This window comes from Phyllobates terribilis, unplaced genomic scaffold (genome assembly GCF_046119375.1).
Source record: "Phyllobates terribilis strain yellow unplaced genomic scaffold, ASM4611937v1 Scaffold_12__6_contigs__length_324123572, whole genome shotgun sequence".
In the NCBI taxonomy this organism is placed as follows: domain Eukaryota; kingdom Metazoa; phylum Chordata; class Amphibia; order Anura; family Dendrobatidae; genus Phyllobates; species Phyllobates terribilis.
Window position 1 is genome coordinate 287,947,243 of NW_027362772.1, and position 19,376 is coordinate 287,966,618.

A 19,376-nucleotide genomic window follows, 5' to 3' on the forward strand; every position below is an offset into this window, starting at 1 on the left:
GGAACCCATGGAGTTGTTCGGAGAGGCCAGGATGGGACCCTTAGGTCTCCTGGACCTGTACCTTGATGGACTGTCAGCTTCCTAAGCTTGCCACTACCTCCTCTCTGTGGGTGTCCACCGAAAGCAGGTTACCACTGGCTGAGGTAGTTGGCTCTGGAAGTCCCAAAGTCACAGCTGCTCTATTCCCGGCGGCCAGCGGAAGGGTGAGACTGTGTCATTTTTCATCATCTTGGGTATTTGCTGGGTCTGTTCAATGTGTTTATTGTCCATTTGGTGGTTCAATAAAGTATTGCCGCACTGTATTACCCTCAGCCTGTGCTGTCTGAGTAGTATTATTCCTACGGCAGATCCCAGGTCTTCACATATTGTTGGCAACAGTGGGTACTACTCAGCCCAGCGGATCTGGGGGAGCTGCAAGGGGACTGGTGTTAGCACACACCATCCAAGGGGCTCCACAGCCAGGAAGGCATATAGACAGACCCAGAAGACCCTAGTTGAGGCATTCAAAGTGGGTTTCGGATGCTATCATGTCCAACCCCACCAGCCTGGCATTGGGAAGAGGACCGGAGGTGATATACAGAAGAAACAAGAAACGGAAACTATAGTAGCTGTGCCAGCTGCAATGGATTGAATAACAGGCCACCGATGCTCATCGGATATAATTCAGGAACCACAGGATGCTGAGGATGGCATGTGTGGACGCAATGGGTACGAGTCGGTTCTCCTCAATTACGTGTGGAGTTTATTCACAAGGAACACATGGAATATGCTCTGAGGAAACTGGATGATAAAAAAAAAATTCTCATGAAGGTGAGACCTCTTACATTCGTGTCTGTGCTTAAAGACATGCTGATGGACTGTCTCCAATAAGTGGAGAAGGATGATTGGGATCCTATCATGTCATGCTAATTAAGATGGGGGAGCAATGTAACGACACAGCTTACAATCTTAATTAGTCAGAAGTCTAGATTTGTTAGGCCAAGAGAAATACACTATTGTGTTTGCGTTGAATTTTGAATGTATGTGTTTTTCTTTGGCTGGTCAAGAAGGACATACTAGTATTTGTATAAACCTGAATGCTGACTTCTCTTGGTCTGGGAACAATAATGTTTGTTAATATGATAATTACATATTGTACTAAGCCAGCTAGTTGTTGATTTATAGAGCAGGGAGATACCAACTATGTAAATTGATTAAATGCTCAAACAATAAGACCTGAACACTCCATCTTCCCCCCTGACCTGTGAATTTTGACCTTAGCCACATATGTAAATATAAAAAGGGGTTTCTATCCTGCTGCAAGCAGAAAGGAGAATGAAAGATCAGAGAGACTCTTCAGGACAGTAGTTTGGTAGCATGGCTCCATCCCGAGAGACACAGATTTGGATTCTACAGGATTCCAGACTAAGGGTACACGGCCCTGGCTGGAAGGATACAGATCTGCTCCATTGACCATCAGAGAACCCATGGATACATTTGGGGAAACCAGGTTGGGACAATGAGGTCACTTGGAACATATGGAGTTGTTTGGAGAGGCCAGGGTGGGACCCTTGGGTCTCCTGGACTTGTACCTCCATGGACTGTCAGCTTCCTAAGCTTGCACCTACCTCCTCTCTGTGGGTGTCCACCCAAAGAAGGGTGCCACTAGTTGAGGTAGTTGGCTCTGAAAGTCCCAAAGTCGGAGCTGCTCTATTCCCGGCAGCTAGTGGAAGGGTGAGACTGTAATTTTGTCCTTTGGTGGTTCAATAAAGTATTGCCACGCTGTATTACCTTTACCCTGTGCTGTCTGAGTAGTATTATGCCCACGGCATACCCCGGGTCTTCACATATTGTATATGGGGGAGGGTTATTTATTAGTCACTGTACAGGAGGAGTAGGTAAGCTGTGACATCACCTATTGTGAATGGTGGATCCTGTATTATCTACTGTATATACAGGTCTTATCAGTCATTGTACAGGAGGAGGAGGAGAGCTGTGACATCACTTATTGTGAATGTTGGATCCTGTATTATATCTTGAATATATAGAGGTGTTATCAGTCATTGTACAGGAGGAGGAGGTGAGCTGTGACATCATCTATTGTGAATGGTGGATCCTGTGTTATCTACTGTATATAGAGGTGTTATCAGTTATTGTACAGGAGGAGGTGAGCTGTGACATCACCTATTGTGAATGGTGGATCCTGTGTTATCTACTGTATATAGAGGTCTTATCAGTCATTGTACAGGAGGAGGAGGTGAGCTGTGACATCACCTATTGTGAATGTTGGATCCTGTATTATATCTTGTATATAGAGGTGTTATCAGTCATTGTACAGGAGGAGGTGAGCTGTGACATCATCTATTGTGAATGGTGGATCCTGTGTTATCTACTGTATATAGAGGTGTTATCAGTTATTGTACAGGAGGAGGTGAGCTGTGACATCACCTATTGTGAATGGTGGATCCTGTATTATCTACTGTATATAGTGGTGTTATCAGTCATTGTACTGGAGGAGGAGGAGGTGAGCTGTGACATCACCTATTGTGAGTGGTGATTTCTGGGGTAATCTATCGTATATAGAGGTGTTATCAGTCATTGTACAGGAGGAGGCGGTGAGCTGTGACATCACCTATTGTGAATGGAGGATCCTGTGTTATCTACTGTATACAGAGGTGTTATCAGTCATTGTACAGGAGGAGGAGGTGAGCTGTGACATCACCTATTGTGAATGGTGGATCCTGTGTTATGTACTGTATATAGAGGTGTTATCAGTCATTGTACTGGAAGAGGAGGAGGTGAGCTGTGACATCACCTATTGTGAGTGGTGATTCCTGCGGTAATCTACTGTATATAGAGGTGTTATCAGGCATTGTACTGGAAGAGGAGGAGGTGAGCTGTGACATCACCTATTGTGAGTGGTGATTTCTGGGGTAATCTACTGTATATAGAGGTGTTATCAGGCATTGTATCTGAATGAGACCTTAGGGGTCCTTGTAAACTTTGCACTAAATACCCTAATTTTCTTATACACCAGCCCCTATAACACCCCTTACATCATAGAGTGAAGCCACCTATAATACTGAACTTATGATAACAAAAAAGACAATGAGAAAAATATTTATTTTTGCTTTTGTTTTTATTAAGTGAAATCATTTTGAAAATAACAATTAGAGATTTGATTTCATTGATTTGCAAAGCGACAAGTGAGTAACATGAGTGGAGGCGAAGGTGAAATCTTCCCTCCTCTATATTATTTGCTTGTGCTGAGTAATATATATAATGTCACAATAAATGCTTCAGTTTAGAAACATAACTGGGATTCCCGCAGACAACGTCGACAACTTTAATCCTGTGAGGATTGTAGACGCAATCTTCCTCCTGGCCGCTGGGATTCATGCCGCAGTGCGGTGGCACCCAGGCCGTGTTATACCCATGCTTGTTCCACGTCTTCTGTAATGGATGGTTTTGTTGGTCTATCTTCTTGACTTTTCCAACATTCACCCTTAACTTCAACACAACCTTTGTGGGATCGTTGTTCAATGGGTATTTCATGGCCTTATTTATGTCTCGGCTCACGTAGACCCCCGGCCCTAACATGCCATCCTTGGATGGTCTAAATCCGTGCTTGATGATCTGCACGGCGGCTGCGTACGTGGTGCCATGGTACATTATATAGATGTAATGATGGGTCGGGTGCTGAGTGCTGTGCAGGCAGAGTTCTTTAAATGTCGGCAGACACTCTGCATGCCAAAAGTGACATGGATCCACCACAAATGCAGGGCATGGAGGACATGGAGGGCATGGAGGGCAATTCTGTGGAGCGAGGTCCATGTTTTATCTGAAAAAATACATATATATAGGAGGCGACATGATTAGTCCGTAGGAAGGAGTATAATTGATAAAATTGCAAAAAGTGCTGCTTCTAACCCAGCTGTTCTGATTGCTGCCATCCCACCCTTACATTTCTTTTATAAAGGTTTATTTTTTGTTACAATCTGCCTTTGTTCTTCCATGCACTATTTTTATATAATTGCAATTTACTTCTTAAAGATAAAAAATTTCAATTTGCAAATATTGTTTGATACAATTTTGTATTGGATGCAATGGCTGCCAGGAAGAAGAGCCTCGCACAAGTGGAACATAGATCTTTGGCTGATGTTATTCTGCCATTGCAAGGTTCTCCATATGGCTTATTGCCACTTTGTAAAAAGATAAAATAAATGGATCAACACCAACATACAGGATGAAGTTTGATACAACTCCTGGTGTATGTTGTGGGGAGAGGGAGGAGAGCATGAAGAGAGAAGCAAATGAGAGAAGAGAAGGAAGAGAGAAGAGAACGAGGATGGGGAGAAGAGAGGAAGAAGCGAAAGGAGGGAAAAAAGATAGAAAGTGGAGAGAAGAGAACTAGAAGAGGGACAAATGAGAGAAGGAAGAGAGAAAAGAGAAAGGATAGAGAGAAGAGAAATGAGAAAAAGAAGAAAGAATGGAGAGAAAAGAAAGCGAAGGAAGGAAAGAAGGAGAGAAAGAAGGAAAGAAGGTAGGAAGGAAGGAAAGAACTAAATAGAATGGAGAAAGAAGGAACCATATGGAAAGAAATAAAGAAGGAAATAAATGTAAAGGAGAAAGAAGGAAATAAATAGAAAAAATAAAGATGGAAAGAAAGAGGAAAAAAAGAGAAATAAGAGAAAGAGAGAAAAGAGGAGGAGACAAAATAGAGGAGCGGAAAGAGAACGATAAGGGACAAGAGAAGAAACAGAAAGAAGATAGAGTAGGGAGGAGAGAAAGTTCAGTCTCGCAGTATGGTTCTGCCGTTGGTCCAAGCTTGAATTAAGCAGAGGACATAGCATTCCCCTTGGTGAATTAGCAGACTATTTTAGCGCCTATTCACACAGTTGGACAAGGTTTTCGGCTGCATATTGGTGCAACGTGAGATATAATGATAATATTAATAAATAAATGCGCTCTTGAAGATTGACAGTTCGGTCTAGCAGCATGGTCCTGCCGGTTGGCCAAGCTTGTGCCCCCTCCCATGCTCCTAGCAGAGACAACTTTGCCTCTGCAGCATCGGAGGAGCGCAGGGACACTAGAGACGGCTGGATTCAGGGCTCCGGGCAGCATTAGAGTAGAGCTTGTGAGCTTTAGTGCTACGAGCTTGCAAGCACGCGCTCATTGTCTAGGTGACAGGCCACCGATAGACTGCAGGGGTGGTCGGTAATCTAGGCAACCATCAGTCATCCATAGAGATTAAAGGAGGATTTTTCATAAGAGGTAAATTGCAAAGTTGCTTATAGATAAACCCCTTTAACTATGGGGGTGCACTGAATTACATGCAGCTCCATGATTTCCTTTTTACAGCAGATCTAACTCATTAATTAAACTTGGAAAATGTTGTTACAGAAATTCTAGTTGCAGCCTCAGCCTAAACTTTAGCTATAGAGCGCAAGCGGCATCGGAGATTGGAAAGAACTGGCCGGCGGCTCTACCGACCAGATCGTGACAGCCGCATAGCAATACATAAAGCTGTCACACTCAGATAGGGAGAGCCGCCGGCCAGTCCGTGCACTGTGTTCCAATCTTGTTCTGATCTATATGGCTGTCTGATTGCACCATGAATCCAGAAGCATTTACATAACAGGACAGAAAAAAAACAACTTACGATTCAGCTGAGAAATCACCGACCCTGGAAACTGCTCTTCACACAACTGCATGTAGAGGACAGCACCGCTCAGTATTTATAGGTTGTGTGATATTCTGTGGGCTGCACTATCAGTTCTCAGGAAAAGAGAATATGGCACAAATATAAAATAAGAACAAAGGTTTCAGTTTTATCATGCCAGGAAACAAACTGACTTTTCTCTAGAAGCAAGAAGAATTTCACAAAGGGGCACCCGGAGAGGTTAAGAAAAAAGTAAAAAAAAAAAAAAAATTGAAGCTGGAAAATAGTGGTTTCCAAAACCAGAAACCCCCTCTAAGAAGAACCTGAACTTCCCACCAGGTTGCATTGAATAAACTTGCACACATGGCCAAGCATGCAGGTTTATGGGGGGAGTCAGTAGCAATATCTGTTAGGCTGTGTTCACATGTCCAGTAGTTATTTCTGTTTTCGGATGACAAAAACAGAAAGCAAAATGATCCAGTAGAGGATCCATTCAATCACACAGGGAGGGAAATTTTGAAACAGTTTTGCACCATTTTTTTTATATATTTGATCACTTACAAATGCATGCTAAGCGCACATGTGAACAGAGCTTTAGCTAATGAGATCAAATGATGAGATCAAGTGTAGGATCCGTTCTTATCAGTGGCTCTGCTGGTTTTCCTGTTGATATGGACGACCCGTGCACACTGGAGGAAGCTTTGGGGTGCACGGTGGGCGGCTTGTACAACTGTAAGGTGCCAGAGGGCGGTAGCCATAGGGAGCTGCGGCTCCATGTCGCATCCCAATCCAGTTCTGCAGTATTGCCGAGGTCCATTACCTTTCCCACACACGATTTCACGTCTATCTTCCTCTGTACGGAAGGGTTAAGCTGCTCTCCTTAGCACCTGTATCGAGCCTTGGGCTCCGGACGCTGTAGGAATGTCCTCAGGGAATTTTATAAGGTCTCATTCACCCAGAACAATATGTACTTGTCTTTGTTATCATCACATTGCGCATCGAACTTGTCACTGTCACTAACGAACCCCTCTCAATCAAGAAGTAGTTTCCTTTTTGCTGGCAATTTTCCTTCCCACTATGGGCTAGTCCCAAACATTAACACTTTCCTGTGTCCTAAATCCTTTACTTATTCTGCACTGAACACTTCACACACTATGCAACGGCTAGCAACCACGCTGACACATTATGAATACTGTGATGTATCAGTGATCTGATGATATTGTGGATTAGGTACCCCCTATGAGCTGCCTAGCCCCTGAAGAATCAAGCCAGTAATGATAGATTGATGAAACGGGTAGGGCTATAATAGCTATAGGGCACTGATAATTACACTGCTCAAAAAAATAAAGGGAACACTCAAATAACACAAACTAGATCTGAATGAATGAAATATTCTCATTGAATACTTTGTTCCGTACAAAATTGAATGTGCTGACAACAAAATCACACAAAAATCATCAATGGAAATCAAATTTATTAACCAATGGAGGCCTGGATTTGGAGTCACCCCCAAAATTAAAGTGGAAAAACACACTACAGGATGATCCAACTTGATGTAATGTCCTTAAAACAAGTCAAAATGAGGCTCAGTATTGGGTGTGGCCTCCACGTGCCTGTATGACCTCTCTACAACGCCTGGGCATGCTCCTGATGAGGCTGCGGATGGTCTCCTGTGGGATCTCCTCCCAGACCTGGACTAAAGCATCCGCCAACTCCTGGACAGTCTGTGGTGCAACGTGATGTTGGTGGATGGAGCGAGACATGATGTCCCAGATGTGCTCAATCGGATTCAGGTCTGGGGAACGGGCGGGCCAGTCCATAGCTGCAATGCCTTCATATTGCAGGAACTGCTGACACACTCCAGCCACATGAGGTCTGGCATTGTCCTGCATTAGGAGGAACCCAGGGCCAATCACACCAGCACATGGTCTCACAAGGCGTCTGAGGATCTCATCTCGGTACCTAATGGCAGTCAGGCTACCTCTGGCGAGCACATGGAGGGCTGTGCGGCCCTCCAAAGAAATGCCACCCCACACCATTACTGACCCACTGCCAAACCAGTCATGCTGAAGGATGTTGCAGGCAGCAGATCGCTCTCCACGGCGCCTCCAGACTCTGTCATGTCCGTCACATGTGCTCAGTGTGAACCTGCTTTCATCTGTGAAGCGCACAGGGCGCCAGTGGCAACTTTGCCAATCCTGGTGTTCTGTGGCAAATGCCAAGCGTTCTGCACGGTGTTGGGCTGTCAGCACAACCCCCATCCGTGGACGTCGGGCCCTCATACCACCCTCATGGAGTCGGTTTCTAACCGTTTGTGCAGACACATGCACATTTGTGGCCTGCTGGAGGTCATTTTGCAGGGCTCTGGCAGTGCTCCTCCTGTTCCCCCTTGCACAAAGGCGGAGGTAGCGGTCCTGCTGCTGGGTTGTTGCCCTCCTACGGCCCCCTCCACGTTTCCTGGTGTACTGGCCTGTCTCCTGGTAGCGCCTCCAGCCTCTGGACACTACGCTGACAGACACAGCAAACCTTCTTGCCACAGCTCGCATTGATGTGCCATCCTGGATGAGCTGCACTACCTGAGCAACTTCTGTGGGTTGTAGAGTCCATCTCATGCTACCACGAGTGTGAAAGCACAACCAACATTGAAAAGTGACCAAAACATCAGCCAGAAAGCATTGGTACTGAGATGTGGTCTGTGGTCCCCACCTGCAGAACCACTCCTTTATTGAGGGTGTCTTGATAATTGCCAATAATTTCCATCTATTGTCTATTCCATTTGCACAACAGCATGTGAAATTGATTGTCAATCAGTGTTGCTTCCTAAGTGGACAGTTTGATTTCACAGAAGTTTGATTTACTTGGAGTTATATTTTGTTAAGTGTTCCCTTTATTTTTTTTTTGAGCAGTGTATAATAGCATACGTAGGAAATATGCCAAGAATCAAGTGTATTGGAATGTGCAATGACTGAATGAATAAGTAAGATGCCCTGGGCTATAACAATTAGAGCACCAGATAGCGTCCATTGAATAATAGAGCATTACCAAATCAAACTATATAATCCCATAGTGGTAGGCACTGGGCGTAAGATGCTAGAGAAGTGTGGAAACTAGTGGGGATATCAAAGGAAGATTTAGGAACCTGGAAGACACCAACACAACCCCTAAACACATAAAATACACAATCACATAAAATTAACATTCTCTTTTTCCCAATGTATAAAGTGTCCTTTGCCGGTCACATGACACTATTCCCATGACGCGATTGGTGTCTTCAGGAGCGGGAACGCGACAGTACAGTCCACGCCCATACACATCCAACTGTAGGTGATACTGACATTTAGGTGCAGACGCGCTCCAGGAGTGGGGACCCCGCCATGCCTGGGTGTGAATAACAGCACTTTTGCACGCACCCTTTTTCCAGACCTTGTGACTAAGATGGGGAGCGTTTACATTTTCCAACTGAAGCTTCATTCACATTTTACATTGTATTACTTCACTATTTATATTTGTCACTGTGTCCTTGTTACAGGGACCACGCAGGGTGCAGTGAGCTGTCTGGGGGGGTGTGAATGTGGCCATTAGGTCCTTGCATTCTCTGGGCTCCCGTCCTCCAGAAAAAGAGCTGAACCAGACCGAGCACTCTCTTTCATTGGAGTGAGTCCAGATGGATGTGGACTCACTCACAAGCTTCACAGTTGGGAGGCCACCGATCCCGGACCCTCACTGTGGCATCTAGTTTAGAGGAGCAGGGTAAGGCCTAATGGTGGCTCTTCTCCTTTCTAAGTGCCCGGACTTACACAGGCCGCATTCCTTCAGCAATTTTTTGCAAGACATTTTTTTGCTCACTTGGATAGAGGGAACGATCTCAAGTTCCTAAGAAACTTTTAGCTGAACGCACATTGACCAACAGCGATTCTGAAGGGAGGGGGGACTCTGAAGAGGTGTTCTTATAGCAATGAATTAGGGGGAAAACCTGAAGTGACGGGAAAGGGAATGACAGGTCTGACGCCCAACCTACCTGCTGCTCTATGAAAATCTAGGTCTAGTCCGCATGTATATTTTTTGTAATAATCCTTTAATTGTATGAGAGGAAGGGGCTTTTTTTAAATCATTGTGGTCTGTGAAAGGGGGCTGGGTAGTAGATATCCCAGTGAGGACTCCCTTGGTACAGATAACGTAGTAGATGTTACCTGCAGCCCTATGTAACACTACAGATAATACAGTAATAACTCGGAAAAAAGATAATGTAGTATATGTTACCTGCAGTCCTAGGTAACACAATTGATCGCACAGTGATAACTATCTGAGTACAGATAATGTAGTAGATGTCACCTGCAGTCCTATGTAACACCACATATAACACAGTGGAGTACAGATAACGTAGTATATGTTACCTGCAGTTCTATGTAACACAACTGATCGCACAGTGATTACTTCATTATCTGTACTCAGATAGTAATCACCCACAGTCCTATGTAACAGCACAGGTAACATTGATAACCATCTGAGTACAGATAACATAATAGATGTCACCAGCAGTCCTATGTAACACCACAGACAACACAGTGAGCGCTCTGAGTACAGATAATGTAGTAGATGTCACCGGCAGTCCTATGTAACACTACAGATCACAGTGATCGCTCTCTGAGTACAGATAATGTAGTAGATGTCACCTGCAGTCCTATGTAACAGCACAGGTAACACAGTGGTAGCGTAAGTTAGTTAAGGTTGCACACATTCCGGTTGTATACCTGGATTGTGTAACCACATCAAACAATAATAACCTTATCGTTCTTTACAATTCTCTGTTCTTTTCTGACCTCTGATATTAAACATTGAATTCAAATTCTCAAGAAATGTTTTGACCCAAATCTCAGCTTGTAAGAAAAGCTGCAGACAAAGCTTACAGGAGCGGACAGGTCTCCTTAGCCTGCAGTCACACATCCGTGTTAAGGCTCGGGGTGCGGCCAGATTTCTTAGTTTTGAGCAACACCATTCGCTTTACCTTATAATGCACTGAAAAACGGGGAGAGAAATTCCAAATGGGGCAAAATAGTGAAAAAAAAAAAAAAAAAAAAAACTAAACTCATCCCCCTCCTCCCCATTTTCCAATACAAAAATAAGTAAAAAAAAAAAAAAAAAAAAAATCAAGCACATTGAGTATAGCTGATCAATGAAAAAATATTACATTGTTTAACCAATAAGGTAAATAGCTTAAAAAATAAAGATACCTCCTGCCAAAAAAATGCAATAAAAAGCTATCAAAATATTGTGTGCACCCCAAAAAGCTATAAAAGAGGAGCTTGCAACGCAAAAGACAAGCCCTCACTCAGCTCCAGACAGTAAAATATCTTTCTTTTCCAAAATTCTTAATTTTTAAAAACATATACACACTATATATCAGGGCTCGACAAACCCAGGCGCCTGGTCGCCAGTGGCGCCTAGAAAATGTTGTCTGGCGCCTAGAAAATGTTGCCTGGTGCTCACTGTCGGGGCCCTGGCCGCTTCCTCGGCACCTGTTCAGGGACGCAGGCGCTGCTTGATTGCCGGCACTCCCCCAGACATGGCCGCGCGCTGTCCGGCTGTGTCTGCTAGTAATGACACGGCAGGGTCGACGGCACTGCACCTTTAATTGTGCTTGTGTGTCGCTCCTGCCGCGTCATTACTAGCAGACACAGCCGCACAGCGCGCGGCCATGTCTGGGGGAGTGCCGGCAATCAAACACCGTCGGAGCGGAGGTCCTGCACAGATGGGCGGGAGGGGCCCGGACCCGACCGCAAGTGGGCCCCTCTGATGTTCCAGGGCCATGAAGTCTGTGACACGCCGGGGGCCCTGCACTGCCCCATACCCGAGGAGCTGCTGGACAGGACACTGGACCGGGGACAGGTGAGTGAGGCTTCTCCAATCCCCATATTAAAAATATTAGTAATGGGTCTGTGTGAGTGCATGTATGTGAATGTCAGTGTATATGACTGTGTATATATATTTGTCTGTTTTATCTACAGTTATATGAAAAAGTTTGGGCACCCCTATTAATCTTAAGCTTAATGTTTTATAAAAATTGGTGTTTTTGCAACAGCTATTTCAGTTTGATATATGTAATAACTGTTGGACACAGTAATGTTTCTGCCTTGAAATGAGGTTTATTGTACTAACAGAAAATGTGCAATCTGCATTCAAACAAAATTTGACAGGTGCATAAGTATGGGCACCCTTATCATTTTCTTGTTTTAAACACTCCTACCTACTTTTTACTGAGTTTTTTTGGTTTTGTAACCTCATTGAGCTTTGAACTTCATAGCCAGGTATATGCAATCATGAGAAAAGCTACTTAAAGTGGCCACATGCAAGTTGTTCTCCTGTTTGAATCTCCTCTAAAGAGTGGCATCATGGGCTCCTCAAAACAACTGTCAAATGATCTGAAAACAAAGATTATTCAACATAGTTGTTCAGGGGAAGGATACAAAAAGCTGTCTCAGAGATTTAACCTGTCAGTTTCCACTGTGAGGAACATAGTAAGGAAATGGAAGAACACAGGGACAGTTCTTGTTAAGGCCAGAAGTGGCAGGCCAAGAAAAACATCAGAAAGGCAGAGAAGAAGAATGTTGAGATCAGTCAAGGACAATCCTCAGACCACCTCCAGAGAGCTGCAGCATCAACTTGCTGCAGATGGTGTCACTGTGCATCGGTCAACTATACAATGCACTTTGCACAAGGAGAAGCTGTATGGGAGAGTGATGCGAAAGAAGCACGCCACAAACAGAGTCGGCTGAGGTATGCAAAAGCACATTTGGAGAAGTCAATTTCTTTTTAGAAGAAGGTCCTGTGGACTGATGAAACCAAGATTGAGTTGTTTGGTCATACAAAAAGGCGTTATGCATGGCGGCAAAAAAACACAGCATTCCAAGAAAAACACTTGCTACCCACAGTAAAATTTGGTGGAGGTTCCATCATGCTTTGGGGCTGTGTGGCCAATGCCGGCACCGGGAATCTTGTTAAAGTTGAGGGACGCATGGATTCCACTCAGTATCAGCAGATTCTTGACAATAATGTTCAAGAATCAGTGATAAAGTTGAAGTTACGCAGGGGATGGATCTTTCAGCAAGACAATGATCCTAAACACCGCTCCAAATCTACTCAGGCATTCATGCAGAGGAACAATTACAATGTTCTGGAATGGCCATCCCAGTCCCCAGACCTAAATATCATTGAACATCTGTGGGATCATTTGAAGAGGGCTGTCCATGCTCGGCGACCATCAAACTTAACTGAACTGGAATTGTTTTGTAAAGAGGAATGGTCAAAAATACCTTCATCCAGGATCCAGGAACTCATTAAAAGCTACAGGACGTGACTAGAGGCTGTTATTTTTGCAAAAGGAGGATCTACTAAATATTAATGTCACTTTTCTGGTGAGGTGCCCATACTTATGCACCTGTCAAATTTTGTTTGAATGCAGATTGCACATTTTCTGTTAGTACAATAAACCTCATTTCAAGGCAGAAACATTACTGTGTCCAACAGTTATTACATATATCAAACTGAAATAGCTGTTGCAAAAACACCAATTTTTATAAAACAATAAGCTTAAGATTAATAGGGGTGCCCAAACTTTTTCATATAACTGTATGTGTATGTCTGTATGTGTACATATGTCTGCGTACCGTGTGTGCGTGCATATGTCTGCGTACCGTGTGTGCGCACGCATATGTCTGCGTACCGTGTGTGCGCACGCATATGTCTGCGTACCGTGTGTGCGTGCATATGTCTGCGTACCGTGTGTGCGCGCGCATGTGTCTGCATACCGTGTGTGCGCACGCATATGTCTGCGTACCGTGTGCGCGCGCGCATATGTCTGCGTACCGTGTGTGCGTGCATATGTCTGCGTACCGTGTGTGCGTGCATATGTCTGCGTACCGTGTGTGCGTGCATATGTCTGCGTACCGTGTGTGCGCACGCATATGTCTGCGTACCGTGTGTGCGTGTGCATATGTCTGCGTACCGTGTGTGCGTGTGCATATGTCTGCGTATGTGAAGGATGAGGGGGCAGGCTGGGCCATGTGTAATAAATATATATATTTATTTATATATATTTATTTCTCCGCCGTATCTCTGCATCATGAATCGTGTATGTGTTAAAAGGGCCCACTGAGACTCTTTCGCCCGGGGCCCAGAAAAACCTGGAGCCGGCCCTGGGGGGAAGGATCGCTGTGGCCGGGGGCCCGTTCTCAACTCCCGCTACCTGTGTAAGTACATACAAAGGCCGTGCTCCCCGGGGAGACGCCGTGTGTGAGGGGGTCTATATGTACAGTTTGTCAACAAAAAAAATTCTGGCTCCTAAATTTTTTGGCTGGCTCCTAGAGTCTGAACAACTTTGTCGACCCCTGCTCTAATATATTCTCATAGTTCTAGTGTAGGTATATCCATATTTTCTGCCTGTGCAGTGCGGTGGGCGTATAAACAGGCGGTTGTCAGATTGTTAAACTTGTGTTTTACGACACCTGAGTAAACCGAAATCGATTAAAAATAGCTTTTATACGTTTAATTTCCAAACTTTGCAAATACCATATATACTATAATAAAAGCGGACCAGCAGATTGGCACGCATCACACATACAATTACGGGTTATCTTTGGCTTATTGCAACAAAGTCCTGACTCCGTGGATCCCGTGTAACGAGAACTTTTAAAGGGGGATATTCGAAAGGCTGTCCTTTTTTTCCATTGTTGTCCACTGACAGCGCCTTGTATTGCAACTTTGTATTAAAATGAGCTGCAATACCACATACAGCCTATCAGACAAGAGTGGTGCTGTTTCAAGGATAAAAAAAAAAATCTTGAATGACTTTATAATTCCACTAAACAAACATTGAATTCTATGTTTTTGTGTATGACAAGCTGAATGTTTCCTGTTTCCTCTCAATGATCCAGCTGTCGACAGATGCTTTGCCTTAGGAATGGTTAATAATATCTTTGGTTATTTTAGAATGTGTGTGTGTGTGTATGTATGTATGTATGTATGTGTGTATATGTATATATATATATATATATGTATATATATATATGTATGTACAGTACAGACCAAAAGTTTGGACACACCTTCTCATTTAAAGATTTTTCTGTATTTTCATGACTATGAGAATTGTACATTCACACTGAAGGCATCAAAACTATGAATTAACACATGTGGAATTATATACTTAACAAAAAAGTGTGAAACAACTGAAAATATGTCTTATATTCTAGGTTCTTCAAAGTAGCCACCTTTTGCTTTGATGACTGCTTTGCACACTCTTGGCATTCTCTTGATGAGCTTCAAGAGGTAGTCACCGGAAATGGTCTTCCAACAATCTTGAAGGAGTTCCCAGAGATGCTTAGCACTTGTTGGCCCTTTTGCCTTCACTCTGCGGTCCAGCTCACCCCAAACCATCTCGATTGGGTTCAGGTCTGGTGACTGTGGAGGCCAGGTCATCTGGCATAGCACCCCATCACTCTCCTCCTTGGTCAAATAGCCCTTACACAGCCTGGCGGTGTGTTTGGGGTCATTGTGCTGTTGAAAAATAAATGATGGTCCAACTAAACGCAAACCGGATGGAATAGCATGCCGCTGCAAGATGCTGTGGTAGCCATGCTGGTTCAGTATGCCTTCAATTTTGAATAAATCCCCAACAGTGTCACCAGCAAAGCACCCCCACACCATCACACCTCCTCCTCTATGCTTCATGGTGGGAACCAGGCATGTAGAGTCCATCCGTTCACCTTTTCTGCGTCGCACAAAGACACGGTGGTTGGAACCAAAGATCTCAAATTTGGACTGATCAGACCAAAGCACAGATTTCCACTGGTCTAATGTCCATTCCTTGTGTTCTTTAGCCCAAACAAGTCTCTTCTGCTTGTTGCCTGTCCTTAGCAGTGGTTTCCTAGCAGCTATTTTACCATGAAGGCCTGCTGCACAAAGTCTCCTCTTAACAGTTGTTGTAGAGATGTGTCTGCTGCTAGAACTCTGTGTGGCATTGACCTGGTCTCTAATCTGAGCTGCTGTTAACCTGCGATTTCTGAGGCTGGTGACTCGGATAAACTTATCCTCAGAAGCAGAGGTGACTCTTGGTCTTCCTTTCCTGGGGCGGTCCTCATGTGAGCCAGTTTCTTTGTAGCGCTTGATGGTTTTTGCAACTGCACTTGGGGACACTTTCAAAGTCTTCCCAATTTTTCGCACTGACTGACCTTCATTTCTTAAAGTAATGATGGCCACTCGTTTTTCTTTACTTAGCTGCTTTTTTCTTGCCATAATACAAATTCTAACAGTCTATTCAGTAGGACTATCAGCTGTGTATCCACCAGACTTCTGCACAACACAACTGATGGTCCCAACCCCATTTATAAGGCAAGAAATCCCACTTATTTAACCTGACAGGGCACACCTGTGAAGTGAAAACCATTTCCGGTGACTACCTCTTGAAGCTCATCAAGAGAATGCCAAGAGTGTGCAAAGCAGTCGTCAAAGCAAAAGGTGGCTACTTTGAAGAACCTAGAATATAAGACATATTTTCAGTTGTTTCACACTTTTTTGTTAAGTATATAATTCCACATGTGTTAATTCATAGTTTTGATGCCTTCAGTGTGAATGTACAATTTTCATAGTCATGAAAATACAGATAAATCTTGAAATGAGAAGGTGCCCTATATATATATATAATTTTTAAAAAAAAATAATATAACATTTTTGGACAGAACAGAATACTCTGTCCACTCCGTTAATGATCTGCCCAGGATGACGAAATGTTTATTCCCAGTTTAGGCCTCTATCTGATCTCCGCTTTACCCCTCTGAGGTCACAGGAAGTCATCATTTTCCCAACATTGACTTGTTAGCATTTCACAACTCTGTGACTTGGAGTTCACCTCCTCGATTTTCAGTTTGCATCATTTTTGTTGCCTTTTGTTATCTCTTTCCAGTTTGTACCTATTATTTATTAGCAGTTTCATGACGTATTCCAAGCTCAAAGGCAAAAATCTAAATGCTTGTTCACATGTTGCATTTGTCACACGAAAAAAAAAAAAAATCGTTTTACCGAAAATGAATGCGATTTCTGAAATCTCCTGCACTCTGCTTATTTTTTCCTTGCAGATTTGTACCTTCAATGCGTTTTTTTCAAATGTGCAGCGTGTTGATTCTTTTAGAATTTTTCACCCAAATAAATGGGGAAAAACACGTGTTTTTATCGGGCATTTTTCATGCTAATAGCACAAAAGTCTGCTGCAAATACTAAGCGCATGCACACATCCTACGAGGGCGATGTAAGGAGCGGATCAAATCCAAAGTGCCCAATTATTTATTCCTTTATATTTAGTATTTTTTATCATATTATTTATAATAGTACAAAAAGTTTCCAAAAAGTGCAATCTGTGCTTTTTTTTTTTTTCTTTCACAATCTGAGTCAGGCCACATTCACACGTTCAGTATTTGGTCAGTTTTTTTATCAGTATTTGTTCCACTCCTGATTTCGGCTTACAATCAGAGGAAAAGTATAATAGAAACTCATCACCACTTCTGCATTGATCACCCACTCCTGGTTTTGGCTTATAAATACTGATGTAAAATACTGACCAAATACTGAGCGTGTGAACGTGGCCAGTGTCTTACAAGTGCAACTCCGCACTCTAGGTGCAACAATTTCACCTGTGAAATGTTTTTTATCCGGTATCCCCAAGGAGAAATCAAGGAGAAACAATCAGGCTTGAGCGTAAAAGTGCCCAATTCTGGTGATTGATGATAGGGGGTGGGGTGTCGGCAGTCGGACCCCCAAAGTTCTAGAAGTTACCACCTATCCAGTGGACATACCCTTTAAATGCATATATTTTTAGATGAAAATAGTTTTTGCAATAAGGTATCCTTTAAAATGTTGCATTGTTTTTCTTCTACAGCTTCTATGTGTCACAGTACATATATGTATCAATCTATAAAACGTCTTGGATCACCGCAAACTAACTTTTCAACTGGTTGTAAATCAGAATAGAAGATAGCCCCGGAGAAGAGAGATAAGAGTTTCGACCACAACAGACTCGCTGATGTATTTTACTATGAACTCTGTTTGCTATGTACAGTGATACATAGAGGCTGTAGAAGCCAAACAGTCTTAAATGTTAAATAAAACCCTTTTACAAAAATACTTTGATAGCTGGGGGCCCCCGAACCCCCGGCGAGTAACGCCGCACGCTCCGTGGACCGAAGAGTGGCCGGAAGCCCCGCCGCTTCTCTCCCGGAGCGCACCGCAAGTTTCGCTGGGAACCCGGTGCTACAGTAAATCATTTATAGACGACCTGCTTCTGTCTCGGGGTTTCGTACGTAGCAGAGCAGCTCCCCTCACTGCGATCTATTGAAAGTCATCCCTCGAGACAAGCTTTTGTCCCTCCCAAGGGGTTCGCCTCCCCTCCTAAGGGAACCCCTGGGCGCAGAACCCACGGCCGGACGCCGAAGGGGCCTGATCAACCCCCCACGCCGTAAGGCTGCTGGTTTCATGGGCCCGCAAAAAAAAAACAAAAAAAACTTTTTATCCAAAAATACACATACACAAGTGTCCACACCCTTTTAAAAGATTCCCTTTACATTTCGGTGTGGTATGTTGGAATACGTTCTCCGATGAGGGTCGGTATAGATGATCATCGGCTCGCCGCGTGCTACTTTTTGCTTATGTTTGCCAACACGACGCGGCAAGTGCATGTAAAGCTTTAGTTGCTAAGGTCATTAGGAGAATAGCAATGTCATCATGTGAGCAAAACCAACACTAAGGAGCCGACGCAAGTCTTAACAAAGCCCCGTTGTTTGTTGTATTATTATTTATTAACCCTCATTATTTAACCACAAGGCCTATTCTCCAGCTTTTGGCCGCCTGCTCACTTAGTTTTGGAAGCGGCGGCACCGAGGGCGTGAATGAGCTGGAATGTAATGATTGCTCGGCCGGCTGAGCTCCAGACTAAGGAATCAAACCATTGGGACGCGTCTTCGCTGCAGTCACCGTGCCAGGACTCCTAATGTTCTGGAGCAAAACGGGATTCATTTCTTCAACAACGTAGGACATGTATTTAGGCAACATGCTGCTGATTACTGGCAGACATTCCAGCTCCAAAAAAATCAATTAATTTGGTCTTATTGTTCGTACTTTCTCATTATTAAAGTCTCGTTTATAGGTAGTTAATGCCAGATCCGCAAAAATAACTATATTATTGAGCTTTATTACTCTACTTCTCTGCATTTTGGGAAATAGCCTTTAAGTAGTGCTGGAGAGCAACCAGCTGCGTCCAGAGCCGCTATGGGAGCAGGGAGCAGGCAGCGTAGGCAGCTGCCTAGGTCACCCTTGAGAAGGGGACATAAGAATTTGTCCGAATCCTAGTGATAAGCATCGGGCAGTGCTTGGTTTTCTCTGTTGGGGGCGCTGCAGGGATTTTGAATACTGGTCTCCAAGCTGGAAATACTTCATGAAGAGCTTGCTGATAACTTTGTAGGGATTTTTCAAAAGGGGTAAACCCTCTAATAGGGTAGACTGACCATGAAAATGTATCAGCTATGCACAGGGTAAGTGATGATAATTTGTTGATCTGCTAGGATCTGAGCTCCTGAGACCTCCAATTAAATAAAGAGCCATATTTTGCAATTTTTATCAACCCCTTAAACAATTAATACAGGGGTGGTACCCATACACCAGGGCTCGACAAACCCAGGCGCCTGGTCGCCAGTGG

At 43.8% G+C, this 19,376-nt stretch overlaps 1 long non-coding RNA gene across 1 annotated transcript; it reads right to left on the reverse strand.

Moving 5' to 3' along the window:
- Positions 1 to 3,083: 3,083 nt before the first annotated feature.
- On the reverse strand, positions 3,084 to 6,068 carry LOC141172675 (uncharacterized). The gene is made up of 2 exons (XR_012252512.1): positions 5,642 to 6,068; positions 3,084 to 3,820 (listed from the first exon to the last, which is right to left on the reverse strand). It is a non-coding gene; the product is annotated as an uncharacterized lncRNA (long non-coding RNA).
- Between the last annotated feature and the right edge of the window lie 13,308 nt (positions 6,069 to 19,376).